Source organism: Myotis myotis, unplaced genomic scaffold (assembly GCF_014108235.1).
Source record: "Myotis myotis isolate mMyoMyo1 unplaced genomic scaffold, mMyoMyo1.p scaffold_m19_p_7, whole genome shotgun sequence".
In the NCBI taxonomy this organism is placed as follows: domain Eukaryota; kingdom Metazoa; phylum Chordata; class Mammalia; order Chiroptera; family Vespertilionidae; genus Myotis; species Myotis myotis.
In genome coordinates, this window is record NW_023416379.1 from 27,867,299 (window position 1) to 27,885,854 (window position 18,556).

Genomic DNA, 18,556 nt, shown 5'->3' on the forward strand with positions numbered 1-18,556 from the left:
ATGTGCCCTGACCAGGGGTTAGATGCTCAATGCAGGAGCTGCCTCCTGTTGGTCGGTACACTCCCACAGCCAACATCCCACAGCCAGCCAACCTCCTCCCGTTCTTCCCCCTATCCCTCCTCCAATCTGGCAGGCCCCATTCTGCAGCCAGCAGACCCCTCTGGCCCTGCACCAATAAGGAATGGGCAAGATGGTCCTGATAGGCCCTGACTGCCAGCCAGGCCTAGGGACCCTACCCATGTACGAATTTCTTGCACTGGGCCTCTAGTATAATATAACTAGAGGCCCGGTGCACAAAAATTTGTGCACTTGGGGGGGAGGGGGGTCCCTCAGCCCGGCCTGTGCCCTCTCGCAGTCTGGGACCCCTCGGGAGATAACGACCTGCTGGCTTAGGCCTGCTCCTGGGTGGCAGAGGGCAGGCCCAATCCTTAGGTGCAGCCCCTGGTCGGGCTCACAGCAGGGCCAATTGGGCAGTTGGGGCGCCGCCCCCTGTCATGCACAGAGCAGGGCGGATTGGGAGGTTGCAATGCCACCCTCAGTCACGCTCAGGGTAGGGCCGATTGGGGAGTTGGGGCACCGCCCCCTGTCACACTCAAGGCAGGGTCGATGGGAAGGTTGCGGCGCCACCCCCTGTCACGCACAGAGCAGGGCCAATCAGGGGGTTGGAGCGCTGCCCCCTGTCACACACACAGCAGGGCCAATCAGGGGGTTGGGGCACTGCCCACTGTCACGCACACAGCAGGGCCAATCAGGGGGTTGGGGCGCTGCCCCCTGTCACACACACAGCAGGGCCAATCAGGGGGTTGGGGTGCTGCCCACTGTCACGCACACAGCAGGGCCAATCAGGGGGTTGGGGCACTGCCCCCTGTCACGCACACAGCAGGGCCAATCAGGGGGTTGAGGAGCTCCCCCCTGTCACTCAGAGAGTAGGGCTGATAGGGGAGTTGTGGCACCGTCCCCGGTGCCACCTGCCCCGGTGCCACCTGCCCCGGTGCCACCCTGCCCCGGTGGAGCAGGGTGGATCAGCGGGTTGGGGCACCGCCCTGTATCACCCAGAGAGCAGGGCCAATCAGGGGGTTGGGGCACCACCACTCTCACACTCAGGGCAGGGCCGATGGGGAGGTTATGGCTCTACCCCGTCACACACAGAGCAGGGCCCGTGGGGGCGGGGGGTTGGGGTGCCGCACCCTGTCACACACAGAGCAGCAGGGCGATCAGGGGGTTTGGGCGCTGCCCCCTGTCACACTGATCCCGGTGCCGGGAGGCCTCACGGCTCCGCTGATCCCGGTGCTGGGAGCATATTACCCTTTTACTATATAGGGTAGAGACCTGGTGCATGGGTGGGGGCTGGCTGGTTTGCCCTGAAGGGTGTCCTGGATCAGGGTGGGGGTCCCCACTGGGGTGCCTGGCCAGCCTGGGTGAGGGGATGATGGCTGTTTGCAGCTGGTCACACACCCTTCAGGGTGGGGGTCCCCACTGGGGTGCCTGGCCAGTCCGGGTGAGGGGCTGAGGGCTGTTTTCAGGCTGGGGGTGACTGAAGCTCCCAACCACTCCTTTTTTCCTTTTTTTTTTTTTATTCTGGGCCAGCTTTAGCTTGAGGCTTGGCTCCAGCTCTTAGGCCTCTGCTGCTGAAAGTAGGTTTCTGGCCTTTGCCTACAATGTTGCGATCCTGCTGGCTGAAGTCCGGCGGTATTTGTTACAATGTTTGAAACTGCAGGCTCAGAGGCCTGCAGCCGCAGGCGGGGAACGTTGGTTTCCTCCATCACTGAGGCAAGCAAGCCTCATGTTAGTTTCAAGCTGCCTGGCTGCTGGCTGCCATCTTGGCTGACAGGTAATTTGCATATCTCGCTGATTAGCCAATGAAAAGGGTAGCGGTCGTACGCCAATTTCCATGTTTCTCTTTTATTAGTGTAGATATTAAAGTGTATTTTACTATGATTTTAGAAAAGACAAAATTTTTATATATCAGATTAGTACAAAATTCTAATTTGCCAATAAGTCACAATTCGGCTTTATTCAACATTACTCTTCCCTTCTCTTTTGAGAGCATATGTTTACAAATCAAAGGCAGTAATATTACACTGGGAAGCACACATTAGGAATCATATTTATTTTACTGACATATGATGTTTTTCTTATCTTACTCTGTTCTTGAGGTTTAGAAGAGCATGGTAGAATCTTTTGGTAATTTCTAGTCTTTTGGTAATTTCTAGATCTTGGCTATTGAAAATAATGCTACTGTGAACATAGGATGTATATATTCTTTTGAATTGGTATTTTGGCATTCTAAGGATGTATTCCTAGAAGTGAGATTACTGGGTCAAAAGGCAGGTCCAGTTTTAATCTTTAGAGGGAACACCATACTGTTTGCCACAGTGGCTTCACCGTCTGCCTATCCACCAACAGTGCACTAAAGTTTCCTTTTGTTCCATATCTTCACCAACACTTGTTTGCAGGAGGCTAAAGCAAACAGCAATTAGCATAAAAGTGCAAAAGAGACATTGGAAGGCCAATGGACTTTGATATTCAGCAGTGCTGAATTTCAGCACAAGACCCACTGTGATTGCAATGGTTCCAGACAATTTCCCGACCTGATAATCTTTACATTGTTTACCAAACTTTACCTTTGATCTGCCTGTATGCATTGCTAATGGGCAAATGTGTATTCAAAGTGAATAAAAAGCAGACTAGGCCAGAACTCAGTGTGTCTTTTCAAGAAAGAGGTTCTGCTTGGCCCCTAACGCCTTCAAAATTTATATTTCTTGTAAAGCATTTTCATTTGTGCATTGGCACCTCCTTCAGATCCTGAGCCTCGCTGTGAAGGTCGTGGCACGTGTTGTTTGTTGATTTATTGATGGTCGCCATTCTGGAAAGTGTGAGGTGGTATCTCATGAGGTTTTAATTTGTGTCTCTCTGATGACTGGTGACACTGAACATTTTTTCATCTTTATTGGCTAACTGTATATCCTCTTTGGAGAAATGCCTATTCAGGCCTTTTCCCATTTTTTAATTGGATTGTTTGCTTTCTGGTGTTGAGTTGGATAAGTTCTTTATATATTTTGGAAATTAACTACTTATTGGATATATTATTGGTGAATATGCTCTCCCATAAGGTGGGTTCCCTTGGAACAACAACAAAATACCCTGAATATCCTAAGCAATCTTGAAAAAGAAGAAAAAAGTTGGAGGTACCATAATAACTGACATCAAACTATACCTACAAGGCCATTTTAATTAAAATAGCCCACTACTGGCATAAAAACAGGCATGTAGATTAATAGAACAGAACAGAGAGGCCAGAAACAACCCATGCCTATATGGCAAATAATAGTTGACAAAGGACACAAGAGCATACAATGGAGTAAAAATAGTTACTTCAATAATTAATTTTTGGAAAATTGGACAGGTACATGCAAAAGTAGACCACCAACTTGCACCATACACAAGAATAAACTCAAAATGCATAAAAGACTTGAATGTAAGTCACAAAACCATAAAAATCCTAGACGAGAACATAAGCAGTAAAATCTTAGACATATTGTAGAAATATTTTGGCTGATATGTCTCCTAGGCAAGGGACAAAGGTAAAAATAAACTCATAGGACTACATCAAACTGAAAAGTTTCTGCCCAGCAAAAGAAACTATCAACAACTGATCTTTCCTCAATATCATTGTCCTGATATTACAACTGCATCTGCTCATTATATATATATATATATATATATATATATATATATATATATATATATATATTGCAGTGGTGTGCTAGAGGTGGTTGCTAATAGCACTAAAGACTTAAATTCTCTTTTCAACCTCATCTTCATTGAGATGGTATTGTAGCTTGAAATAAGTCAAGGCAGAAATATTTGCACCTTGAAAATCACCAAATGCTACAAATCAATCCGTTCCATACCTAGCCAGATATGAAATATTAAATATTTTACTGAGTCTTTGGATGTAGAAAGAACATGAAATATAAAATCAGAGACATATTTGGGCTCTAATTCCAACTGTTACTAGCTATTAACCATAGAAAAGTATCTAAAGCTCAGTCAATTATTTCTAAAATAGAGACAAAATATTTTTAATGTGATAATAATTAAATGTGAAATCATATGGAATGTCACTAGTCAGTCACTTGGAAAAGAATGTGTCCATCTAATTGTTAACTTATTTGTCTTATATAATTGGGAAGTTATCAAAATTCAAAAAACAAATTGAACCTGCTTATTTTTCCCCCCTTGTAATATTCAAAATCTGGTGACTTATTTTCTGGATCCCAAACTACATATGTATCTTTTTAGGAAGTATAATAGTCAAGTTTGTGTGCCTATCAAATAATGGTCTTTCAAAAGTGGGAGAAGCTTTGGCTTCAATATTTCCGTTGAAAAAGCATATCTAAAATTATAATTTTGGTGTTCCTTCATGAGCTTATCATTATAGTTTCCTATATTCCTTCTGTTATGTTTTACTTGGAATATATTTTATAGAGCTGGCTCTTAATTAAGTATTGAGGAAACAATCATAATGCTAGCAAAAGTCCTCATATCTTTCTCAGTACAATGAACTCTTCATTTATTTCCCGATACAAATATCTAATCTAATAAAAGAGAAACATGCAAATTGACCGCACCTCTGCTACTCCCAAGCCACGCCCACCAGCCAATCAGAGCAGCTATATGCAAATTAACCCAACCAAGATGGCAGCTGGCAGCCATGGAGCTGGAGCAAGCAGGAGGCTTGGTTGCTCTGGCGATGGAGGAAGCCAAGTTTCCTGCCTACCCTGGCCGGCTATGGGCTCTGCTCAAGGCAACAGAGTTTCAGTTATAGAAGATAAATAAACCCCAGATACCTGCTTCCAGCCAGCCTCCAATGGGAGCTTGGGTGGCTGGGGGCCATCAGCCCCTCACCCAGGCTGGCTACACCCTCATGGGGTGAGGGTCCCTGCTTGGGGGGGCTTGGCAAGCCTGCAAACAGTCATCAGCCCCTCATCCAGACGGGCCAGGCACCCCAGCAGGGACCCCTACCCTGAAGGGGCTGTGACCAGCCTAAAAACAGCCCTCAGCCCCTCACCCAGGCTTTCCAGGCACCCCAGCGGGAACCCCCACCCTGAAGGGACTATGGCCAGCCTGTAAACAGCCATAAGCTCCTCACCCAGGCTGGCTACACCCTCATGGGGTGAGGGTCCCCACAGGGGGCCTTGGTCAGTCTGCAAACAGCCATCAGCCCCTCACCCAGACTGGCCAGGTACCCCAGCAGGACATCCCACCCTGATGGGACTGTGGCCAACCATTCAAAAAGCCATCAGCCTCTCACTCAGGGTGGCCACACCCTCATGGGGTGAGGGTCCCTGCTGGGGGGCTTGGCCAGCTTGAAAACAGCCATCAGCCCCTCACCCAGGCTGGCCAGGCACCTCAGCGGGGACCCCCACCCTGAAGGGGCTGTGGCCAGCTTGCAAACAGCCATCAGCCACTCACCCAGGCTGGCCAGGCACCCAGCAGGACCCCCTCCCTGAAGGGGGTGTGTCCAGCCTGAAAAAGGCTGTCAGCCCCTCACCGAGGCTGGCCAGGCACCCCAGAAGGACCCCCACCTTGATCCGGGACATCCTTCAGGGCAAACCAGCCGGCCTCCACCCATGCACCAGGACGCTATCCTATATAATAAAAAGGTAATATGAAAATTGACCCTAACAGCAGAACGACTGGGAATGACTGGTCACTATGACAGATGCTTAATGCAGGAGCTGCCCCCTGGTGGTCAGTGTGTTCCCACAGGGGGAGCTCTGCTTAACCACAATCGAGGCTGATGGCTGCCTATACAGTGTTGGTGGTGGGAGCCTCTCCCGCCTCCTCAGCAGCACTAAGGATGACCGACTGCAGCTTAGGCCTGTTCCCCGCTGACAAGTGGACATCCCCCGAGGGCTCCCGGGCTGCCAGAGGGATGTCTGACTGCCAGCTTCGGCCCAATCCCCCGGGGAGCAGGCCTAAGCCAGCAGGTGGTCATCCCCCGAGGGGTCCCAGACTGCAAGAGGGCACAGGCCGGGCTGAAGGACCCTCCTGAGTGCACAAATTTTTGTGCATCAGGGGTCTAGTATTTAACATAAAATCCAAAAGTCTAGGTTTGAATTCTTATTTAATTGAAAATGCCCTTAAATATAACACAATGTGAATTTGGAGACTGGAAATATTATTTATAGCTTAGAAGGAATAAAACTAGTTATGGTTGAACACAGTAGAGGTTAAGTTTTGGACTGATTTTGAAATTTGACTCGGATATGCACTTGGGACTAGATTGAATGGGGTAGAATACAGATATAAGGGGAGGAGGGAGAATATAACACTCTGTGATAGCAACACTAGTCTGAAGAAACAGACTTAGATGGTATAGGAAATCTAGTCAGATAAGGGACAAAAATACATATCAATTATCACAATATTCTCTTTTAACTAGGCATTTTAATGATGAAATATAAATAGAGGAGCTTTGTATCTCCCATGATTAAACCAATTGCTCAGTAGATATGTATTGGTAATTATAGCATGCCAACTCATAACAAAAGGAAATACATTTCAAATGTATAACATTGTGTATAACTATAACTTACACAAAATATGAAAGACCACTCATAGATATTATTGGTCCTAAGAGAAGAAGAGCTAAGCAAGGAGGACACCTTATGTGCAACTTGTGCCCCAAAGAGCTAGGAATATACATAGAATTAAATGAGAGCTCAATACATGTTTATTGAGTCTATTCTGAATGATAAATAATAAGTGTAAAGTGACAAGGTATCTATCTATATCTAATATATCTATATCTATATCTATATCATCTATATCTATATCTATATCTATAGCTATATCTATCTATATCTATATCTCTCTATATCTGCCTTGTATAGATAGAGCTAGCTACACTAATAAAAGAGAAAAATACAAATTGGTGTCACTCCGCTATGCCCACCAGACAATTAGGATGAGTATGCAAATTAACCCAATAAAGATGGCAATTAATTTGTATATGCAGGCGCAGAGCAAAGACTAAAGACGACTGAAGACTGAAGACGACTAGAGACTGAAGAGGCTTGGCTTCTCCACTGCAGCCGGAGCAAAGGCCTGGCTCCCGGGTGTCAAAGGAAAACTGGTGCCAGTAGCCAGGGGAAGGAAGGCTTATTGCACGAATATCTTTGTGCAAAGGGGCCTCTATTATCTATATATCTATATATCTACCTATATATCATCTATATCTATATATCTACCTATATATCATCTATATATATATATATAAAATCTATATCTCTATATAGGTATATGTGTGTAACATTAAAGAATCAGAGGCCTATATAATCATGTTTTTCTTCTAAACAATCTGTCAAGAAATTCATGAATTTCTGTTTCCTTGGAACATAACATTTTTTTTTTCTTTTTTGGCATCTTTCTCATTAAAGTGAACAAAGCAGAACACCACCAAAGCAGATGGCATGTTTTCAATCAATATAAAATCTCAATTTATATAGAGTTAATGCTTTTCTTAAATAAAATTCATTACTATCTATTTACATATTTAGTTTTTAGTAGATGTGTGCATAGTGCTTAATTATTAGGAACTATGTCAGTTTATTCTCAATTTAAATTTTTTAAAATCCAAAAACATTTATTAAATGACTACCATATGTTAGCATGCAGGTAGTGGTTACAGAGATAAATGAAGCATTTTCTTTGTTTGAAGGTCTTCACAGTTTAGAAGGGTTGACAGTCATATAAATGAATGATTATAATACCATGATCAATGGTAATTATGTAACTTTGTAAAAGGAGTATGAAATCATAAATAAATGAATGAATCTGCTTTGTGATAGCTCGCCTGTGTTGATCATATTTAAGCACTTTTTTTTGTATAAAAAATATTAATTAAAACTATAGTATTGTTCCCCTTTCCTATAAATATTTGAAATAGCCTGTAATTTGGGAAGAAAAATGTCTAGCAACACAGCTCATCAACAGCAAATAATGATCACATGTGAGGATGCTATATTTTTTTTCCCAAACAGCCTTATGATTTGACAGTTCTTCCTAATTTATGATCTGCACTACAGTTCTAAAAGTCAGTATTCATTTCTTTCAACCTTGATTCTGTACCAGAGAAGCAATACAGAGTCCAAAAAGAATATATCATCCTTTGGATTCAGAGCTTCTGTGGCTTCCCTTAAGAATTACATATCATTTATGAGCATTTTCATGTTCATAAATTATATTTATTAGAGAAGCCTATTGCTTAATAACCTTTGGGTGCATTTACAAAAGTAATAAGACAATCTCAGCCACTGCAGCTTCAGTTTAATAGGCAGCAGAAAATAAAAACATACTTAGCCACATGAAGCACAAATAAAAAACAAGCCCAGATTAAATTTGTCCCAAATCTCGGGAATGTAAAAAGAGATACGAGAACTTTAAAATTTATCCTGACTAAGGGAAATAGTCATATTTATTATCCTTTTACATGTATGTTACTCAATGATATATATATCCTAAATTTTAGGACATGTACAAGGTTAAGGGTATGCATAAGGCTACCGAAGAGAATCAAAAATAAAACTAAAAACAAAATAAAGGGTACATTTCCAGCTCTTGAATGAGGCTACATATCCACAGGGGAATCCAGAGTTTTGATTCATTGAGGTTAGCAGGACTGTGGGTATATTCTATTACATCTTTAATGTTCATACTTTATATTCAATATATATTAAACTACCATTTAAAGGATATGCTTAATTTCCTTTGGCTAGAGGGATCTAGTATTTGCCCTCATCGATGTCAAACAAAATGTGAGTTAGGAGCACGGTTGATTTCCATGTTAGGAAAATATTTATTTATATCCTTTGATGTCTGTTATGAGTTGAATTTTATCCCCTCAAAAAAGACATAATTGAAGTCCTAACCTTGGGAATCTTCTTAATGTGACCTAATTTGGAATTGAAGTTTTTGCAGATGTCATCAAAGTAAGATGAGGTCGTACTGGATAAGAGTGGGTCCTAACAAATGACTGGTGTCTTTATAACAAAATGGAAATTTGGACAGTGAAATACAGAGAAGACCATTTGGAGATGGAGGCAGAGATTGAAGTGATTCAACTACAATCCTAGGAATGCCAAGAATTGCTGATAACCACCCCAGCATGAGAAGAGACAAGGAACTATTCTTCCCCTAGAGCCTTCACAGAAAGTATGAACCTGTCAATTTTATAAATATTGCTGCAATGAACATAGGGGTGCATACGTTTTTTCAAATCAGTGTTTCAGGTTTCCTTGGTTATATTACCAGAAGTGGAATTGCTGGGTCATAAGGCAGTGCCATTTTTTTCCCCTTAGGAAATTTCATACTATTTTCCGCAGTGGTTGCACCAATCTGCATTCCCACCAATAATGCATAAAGATTCCCTTTTCTCCATATCCTCACCAACATTTGTGTTTTGAGGATTTATTGATAATAACCATTTTGATAGGTGTGAGGTAATCTCTCATTGTGGTTTAAATTTTCATTTTTCTGATGATTAGTGATATTAAGCATATTTTCATATGCCTATTGGCCATCTTACTGTCTTCTTTGGAGAAATGTTTATTCAGATCCTTTGCCCATTTTTAATTGGATTGTTTTTTTGTTTTATGGGGTTTTTTTGGTGTTTTTTGGAGTCTTATGGGAGCTTTCATGTAGACAGTCTTTCTCTTGCTCCTTTTAAGAGTCTCTTCTTTTAAGATTTGTCTCTAACCTTTGCTATTTTAATTATGATGTGGCTTTGTGTGATCCTCTTTGGGTTTATCTTGTTTGGGATCCTGTGGGCTTACTGGACCTGTGTCCTTTTTCCCCCCACCAGGTTATGGAAGTTTTCAACCCATTATTTCTTCAAATAGGTTCTTGCTTTCTTTGCTCCCTCTTTTCTCCTTCTGATACCCATATGATGCAGATGTTGTTATGCTTAATATTGTCACAGAGATCCTGTAGACTACTCTAATTTTTTAGCCCCTCCCCCCACCATTTTTGCTGCTCTAATTGGGTGTTTTCTGCTAACTTGCCTTCCAAATAGCTGATTCAGTCATCTGCTTCACCTAGCCTGCTCTCTTCTTGGCTTTTAGGTTGATGTCACTTTGAATATGTTACTCAGATGTGGTAAACAGATTACTGATTCCTGGAATATGTCCATGTCCTAATTCCTGCAACCTGTGAATATATTACCTTACATGGTAAAATGGGCTGTCATTGACAGCCATGTGATTAAATGTAGGATCTTCTGATGATGCAATTATCCTGGATTAACCATGTGGTCCCAACCCTATCTAATAATAGACAAACATGGTAATTGACCATACCTTCGCTATGCCTCCCATTGGCTAATCAGCACGATATGCAAATTAACCACCAACCAAGATGGCAGCTAATTTGCATACTGCAGGCAGGGTGGGACAGCACAGCTGCCAGCGCGAGCCACCATCCCGGGCCACAGGCCGGCCCCAGAAGCCCCAGAAGCCGCCCAGAAGCCGGTGATCGGGGTCGGGGGGGAGGATGGGGGTCCCCTGCCCAGGCCTGACACCTCTGGTGGAGGCGTCAGGCCTGGGCAAGGGGCCGATCTGGAGATCGGAGGGTGATGGTGGTCGACGCCTCTGGCCGAGGCGTCAGGCCTGGGCGGGGTCAGAGCTGGCATTCGGAGAGGTCTGGGGTCCCCTGCCCAGGCCTTATGCCTGGGCCAGAGGCATCAGGCCTGGGTGGGGATTGGAGCCAGTGACTGGGAGGATATGGGGGTCCCCTGACCAGGCCTGAAGCCTGGCCAGAGGCGTCAGGCCTGGGTGGGGGGTGGAGCCGGCAATTGGAGGGGTCTGCATGGGGGGGCCGAGCAGGTGATCAGAGGGAGATGGGGGTCCCCTCTGGCGGAGGTGTCAGGCATGGGCAGGGGGGCCAATTCTGTGATCGGAGGGTGATGGAGGTTGATGCCTCTGGCCAAGGCGTCAGGCCTGGGTGAGGGACTGATCTGGTGATCGGAGGGAGATGGGGGTCCTCTGCTTAGGCCTGACACCTGGGCCAGAGGCATCAGGCCTGGGCGGGGGGCGGAGCCAGCAATTGGAGGGGTTTGGGGGTTCCTTGCCCAGGCCTGACGCCTCTGGCCAAGGCATCAGGACTGGGCAAGGGGCCGATCCAGTGATCGAAGTGTGATGGGGGTTGACGCCTTTGGCCGAGCTGGCAATGGGAGGGAGATGGGGGTTCCCTGCCCAGGCCTGAAGCCTGGGCCAGAGGTGTCAGGCCTGGGGCGGAGGGAGGGGCAAGCTGGCGACTGGTGTAAACTACAGAGGAAACACCTTTTCTGACCACTCATTGGTTAAGCTCCCTGTATGCCACTGGTAATATTCTCAGTAACTTGGGTAATAAGAATCCAAAAAAGTGATCTAGGGTTTTTCACCACACTCCTGGCAAAAAAAAACAAAGGTCTGCTGCTGGAGGGCTAAGAAATGTCATATCCTGCCCTACCCGGTTTGGCTCAGTGGATAATGCCTTGGCCTGCCGATGGCAGGGTCTGGGTTCAATTCTGACCAAGGGCATGTATCTAGGTTGCAGGCTCCTCCCTGGCCGTTGCCTAGGTCAGGGCTCATGCAGGAGGCAACCAATCGAAGTGTTCCTCTCACTTTGATGTTTCTCTCTGTCTTTCCCTTTCTCTTCCACATTCTCTAAAAATCAATCATATCCTCAGGTGAGGATAAAAAAAATAATAGAGAAATTATTATTATATGAAAGACACATCTTGAAAATGCCTAAAGAAAGTTGTCATTTTTTCATGGTGAAGGGACTGGAGTCTGTGTTGATGAAAACCCCTTGGTGGCTGTGGTGGCTGGCAGTGGCTGCAGCAGTGGGGTGATGGGGCTGGTGCCTTCCCCTGATCAGCCCGGTCACCTCCCACAAAGGGAGGCCATGCTGCGGCTTAGGCCCTATCCCCAAGGGGAGCAGGGAGCGGGCCCAAGCCATCACTAGGACATCCCCTGAGGGCTCCCAGTATGTGAAAGCGGGCAGGCTGGGCTGAAGGACAACCCCCCCTCCAGTGCACGAATTTTGTGCACCAGGCCCCTAGTGTAATCATAAAAGTCCTTATTGCTACACTGCTGACTTGAAAATGGACTATGGGGCCATGAGGCAAGAAGTACAAGGGATCCCTAAAAGCTAGAGAAGGCATGGAATTAAACTTCCCAAATGTGAGCTATTCTCACTTAACCAGTATAATGGTTGAATGTGGCTTACCATATAGGGTAGAATACACAAGCCTAATCTTGACAAAGAACTGCATTGGATGTTCAATGTTCTTGGTGTAGACCAAAGGGCCTCTGACAATGTTGCACTGTCACTGATGTCTCCATTGAAAGAACTACCCCAATCGGGAAGACTCTTATTCATCATACATAGGACACATAAACTAAAATTAGAATACGATTTTTGTAAGATTACTGTCACCAAAAGCCAATCTTAAAGTAATCCTTGGAAAAAAGGTTCTCACAGTCATCCCTGGAAATTAAGTTCAATATTAGTTTGCAATTTCTTCCCCCCAAATCAGTAGGAAACAACGTCTAGGAGGTGCAAATTACCACTCCAGACCTAGGGAATACAGACATTATAGAGTACTCTTTGTTTGTTCTTATATTCTTCCTCAAGTTCAGGATTAAACCTGGGAATGATTATTTGTCTTGGGAAAGTTACTGAACTTCCCACTCTCCTGGAACCAATCATTGTAAAAATTGTACCATACAGTGTAACAGCCCTGTACTGGAAACTAAACAATGCTCATTTCATTTCCTTCTCACACTTTCCTCTATCTCACAATAGCATCCCCGGACTCTGAGTTTCCCCAGCTAGAATCACCTCTCACTCAGGCTCTACTGAGGACTTGGAAATTCATTTGCTGCTACTTTTCCAGAAGAAACAAAGTACAATAGAAGAGACTTTTTGAGGGATACACAAAACACAGACACAAAACAAAATTGCTGTATAATTTTCACAGATAATTATCCATGTGAAAAGAGAGAAAACTACACTAATTTTAAAACTCTGCTTTTGTTAGTAGTGTTTGGTGATGGCTGGATCAATTGGAATGTGATGATGTCATTGAGGCCTGATTTTAAAACGTGAAGACAGGGTGGTTTAGATCATAAATGAATGTTGATTATGACTCTAATGGAATAAAATAAAACTCTGAAAAGGAACCTTAGAACAAAAGCAAACAGATGACAAGGAAGAGGCTGTTCAAGGAAGTTGTTTCATCATCCATGTTGTTTGTTTCTATAGATGCTTTTGCAATACAAGCTGACAAGTAATTTTTACCATATTCCTACCTGCAGAGTAACAGAAAGTTCCTAGTAAATGAAAACTTCATGATTTTGTTAATTCACAATTCTCCTTCTACATTCTTAAGTAAATGCAATACAAGCTGACAAGTAATTTTTACCATATTCCTACCTGCAGAGTAACAGAAAGTTCCTAGTAAATTAAAACTTTATGATTTTGTTAATTCACAATTCTCCTTCTACATTCTTAAGTAAATTTGCATTGAACAAAACACTGACTGTAATAGCAAGAATTGATTAAAAATTGTTTTACTTCTTTTTGTATCAATAAATTACCAGTTCTCCAATGTTTACAAGCAATGACTAACAATGATGGATACTTTCAGATATTCTTCCTTTGTTTCCCATGAACAGTTTATATTACAAAAAATACGTTTTAAGATATAGACATTTTAAACATTTATAAAATTTCATTAAAGCAAATCATACGTAAGAAACACAAATGTAGGTCTAGCTGGTTTAGCTCAGTGGATAGAGAGTTGGCCTATGGACTGAAGGGTCCTGGGTTTGATTCCACTCAAGGGCACATGCCTGGGTTGAAGGCTCAATCCCCAGTAAGGGGCGTGCAGGAGGCAGCCAATCAATGATTCTCTCTCATCATTGATGTTTCTCTCTCTCTCTCCCTCTCCCTTCCTCTCTGAAATCAATAAAAATATATATTTTTAAAAAGAAACAGAAATGTAGAGTTCAACAAATGATCACAAACTGAATACCCAGGTAATCACTACCTAAGTGAAAAAATAGGCTGTTATTATTTCCAGAAGTCTCCTTCCAGAGCACTTTCAATCACCACTACCTTCTCCCCCTGTCAGAGACAATGTGGCTTCAGAGTTGCAATATCATACAACTCTGTCTGTTCTTCAATTGTATGTAAAGTAGGTATCATGTTTATTTTGTATCTAGTTTTGTTTACTGACATTAGGTTTGTGAGATTCATCCATTGTGTTTGTAAAGCTCTAGTTCTCCTGATTTTATATTCAACTAGTAGCCCTGTGCATGATTCTATGCACCAGTAGCTTGCTGCCGCCCTCCTGTAGCTCTCTGCCTGCTTCCCTGCCCTCCTGCAGCTCCCTCCGTTGCCTCCCCCCCTCATAGCTTGCTGTCCTGCCCCCCTCCTGCAGCTCTCCACCACCATTTGTAGCTTGCTGCCCCACCCTCCTGATGATCTGTGATCTGGTCATTATGCGGTCAGTCATTACAGTTCACGATGTAATGACCATTTGCATATTACATCTTTATTATATAGGATTGTGTTACCAGAAAACTATCAAATTGTTGTTGTTGGTCAAGTTTTGAAATATTATTAAAATTCTCATTCTTATACACATGTAAAGAACTGGATAAATTAGTCATCTGGTATGTTTAAGCTCCAACATAAATTGGCTATTCCAAGAGCAGCTCTGAGCTGGGGAAATATCTCCTAGTTGAAGCCACATGTGAAATTATATACAGGTATTCTTGATGTGCCCTTAAAACCTTTCTGATATCCTTCTTGGGAAAGAAACATTGTATAATTTAAGTATTAATAATGGTATTTTATTCTTTCACATAGGGAGTTTTGTTAGTTTATATTATAAGAGAATTAGCTATTAAATTAGTTGATCAGATATAGAAAATTACTCCTATATTTAATGTGAGATTTTGTCATATGTCATTTATATGCCAAAAAGTTCATACATATGCTAAAGAGAATAATTTTTCTATTTATATTAATAGTGTTATTATTTTGATTAATTGTTACATGCTCTGAGATGTAGTATTTATCTCAATACAGAGCACAATGTAAAGTTGGGGAAACTGTAAGTAATTATACTTATTATTGTTACAATTTAAATGGTGACCAAGTTTGTGAAGTTGAATTATGGAGAGTAAATTCCTTGAGCTTAATGTTTTCCTACTGCTTACTGACTAGACTTTTGACTAGCACTGAGAGTTGAACACTGTAACCATGGAAACAAGCACTTAACCTTATCAAATGGAAATATGTTTAATTTTTCTATTTTTCATAAATATCTTTGTAGTTCAAGATAATGATTAAGAAATCAAGGCTAGGCACTTCCTGACATCAATGAATAGATGACTTAAAGGCCTTTAGCAAATATTTTAAGGTAGACATTAATGCCAGAAATGTGCTCCAAACCCACAGGTCATGGTTCTTAAATATTTGGTAGTTGATAGTTATTGCTAATTCTACACATATGCTATGCATAAAAATATTCCACATGAGTTGAAAGGTATTAAGTCTGAAATTAAAGTTAATGTATATTGTGTCATATACATTCATCAGAAAAGCATAGAGGGGCTAAAGTTGTTTTATATAGAATTTATCATCAACCAAGATGAAAAATAGAATGCATTAGCTATAAAACAAAACTATGTTTTATCTTCTACTAGAGGCCCAATGCACAAAATTTGTGCAAGGGGCTTGGCCCTCGCAGCCCCGGCTACCTCATGGTCCCATGGCCCCACACACTGGTCATTCCAGAATTTCATCCGGAAGGTTGTTCTGGAAGGTCGTCCAACATCCGGTCTAATTCGCATATTAGCTCTTTATTAAACAGGATTTAGGTGAACACATATTATACATGCATATATTCATTGGTTAATTATTAAAAACTAGAGGCCCGGTGCACAAAAATTTGTGCACTCAGGGGGAAGGTGGGGTTCCCTCAGCCCAGCCTGTGCCCTCTCGCAGTCTGGGACCCCTCGGGAGATAATGCCCTGCTGGCTTAGGCTTGCTCCCGGGTGGGAGAGGGCAGGCCCAATCCCTAGGTGCAGCCCCTGGTCGGGCTCAGAGCAGGGCTGATTGGGCAGTTGGGGCACCGCCCCCTGTCATGCACAGAGCAGAGCTATCGAGAGGTTGTGATGCCACCCTCAGTCATGCTCAGGGTAGAGTCGATGGGGGGTTGGGGCACCGTTCCCTGTCACACTCAAGGCAGGGTTGATGGGGAGGTTGTGGCACCACTCCCTGTCACGCACAGAGCAGGGCCCATCAGGGGAGTTGGGGTTCTGTACCCTGTCACCCACAGAGCAGGGCCGATCAGGGGGTTGGGGCGCCGTCACTCTCACACTCAGGTCAGGGCCGATGGGGAGGTTATGGCTCTACCCGGTCACACACAGAGCAGGGCCTGTGGGGGGGAGCGGTGTTGGGGTGCCGCACCCTGTCACACTCAGAGCCGCAGGGCAATCAGGGGGTTGGGGAGCTCCCCCTGATAAGGCACAGAGCAGGGCTGATCAGGGGGTTGGGGCGCCTTCCCCTGTCACGAACAGAGCAGGGTGGATAGGGACGTTGTGGCCCTGCCCCCTGTCACACACAGAGCCGCAGGGCGATCAGGGGGTTTGGGCGCTGCCCCCTGTCACGCTGATCCCTGTGCCGGGAGGCCTCACAGCTCTGCTGATCCCGGTGCTGGGAGGCATATTACCCTTTTACTATATAGGGTAGAGGCCTGGTGCACGGGTGGGTGCCAGCTGGTTTGCCCTGAAGGGTGTCCTGGATCAGGGTGGGGGTCCCCACTGAGGTGCCTGGCCAGCCTGGGTGAGGGGATGATGGCTGTTTGTAGCTGGTCACACATCCTTCAGGGTGGGGGTCCCCACTGGGGTGCCTGGCCAGTCTGGGTGAGGGGTTGAGAGTTGTTTTCAGGCTGGGGGTGACTGAAGCTCCCAACCACTCCTTTTTATCCTTTTTTTTTTTTTTTATTCTGGGCCAGCTTTAGCTTTAAGGCTTGGCTCCAGCTCTTAGGCCTCTGCTGCTGAAAGTAGGTTTCTGGCCTTTGCTTACAATGTTGTGATTCTTCTGGCTGAAGCCCGGGACTAAAGCAGGTTTCTGGGGTTTTGTTTAGCTTCTATATTTGTTACATAGTTGCTTAGAGTTGCAGCTCAGAGGCCTGCAGCGGCAGGCAGGGAACGTTGGAGTCCTCCGTCACTGAAGCAAGCAAGCCTCATGTTAGTTTCAAGCTGCCAGGTTGCCGGCCGCCATCTTGGCTGGCAGTTAATTTGCATATTGCCCTGATTAGCCAATGGGAAGGGTAGCGGTCGTACGCCAATTACCATGTTTCTCTTTTATTAGATAGGATAGCTTTTCATATTGACATTGCTGACATTGTTACCAACAGAAATGTGTAGTATAATAGTTTAATAACATCACCAATTTTCTTGAATTATTTTTATGAATAATTTTCCAGAAATTGTTTTAAAATTTTATTTAGCTTAAAGTGAAGTACATTTAGATATTGTATCTCATGTACTGGAAAATTTTATATTATCTCTTTCAGCACACATATTACTAGCTGAATAACTTTACCTCAACTTTGTATTGTATAACTTCACTAACATTTTTTTTTTTATTGTGAGAGTAACATGAAATAAATTATAACTTCTAAAAACAATATCCATCACATGTTAAGGTAACTGAAATTTTCATTACTGATACTAAAACTCAATAAAGGCTAGATGATCATTTTATAGGCATTATCACATTTATTCTTTAAAAATAACCTTTTAATGTTATGCTTTTATTCTATTGATTTTAATGAAAATGTAATGTCCAGACTATGGGGAATATTTTCAAATCCATATGGTCAGCAAATGTAGAATTGACACTCACAACTCTCAGTGTAACTCCATATACTTATTATTCATCCTTTCTGGTGCCATTTTAAATCATAGATTAATTGAAAAATATTTAATTTTTGTATTAAGGATTTCTTTGCTAGAGAAAATGGGTAATCTCATGGCTAAAGAACTTTTAATTGGAACTCATTTCAAGAACCCTAACGCATAATTTGTAAATATTTCTGTTTGGGATTTAGTTGGGGGTAGGGGTGAGCTGGAACCCTTGAAAAGGGATGCATGACCTCAGCCCAGAATAAAGTCTACCAAAACATCAACAAAAGAAAAGACAACAGAAAGCAACTATTGGAATCTCTTTGGATATTTTTTATAAGAGCTAACGTTACAGTCAATACTCTGCTTGATAAATATATTTTGTGTAAAGGAAGCTATAATGCCAAAGATAAGATTACAAATAAGATAACCAGCAAAGAGGAACATATTCTACTCTCTCAAAATACACTAGGAACATATTTCAGAATCAGCATCTTAGAAATAGATTTCTTCTTGATGATTTGTGTATCTTGAAAATAAATTAGAAAGATACATGTTTTCTATTACAGTTCTTCAAACTA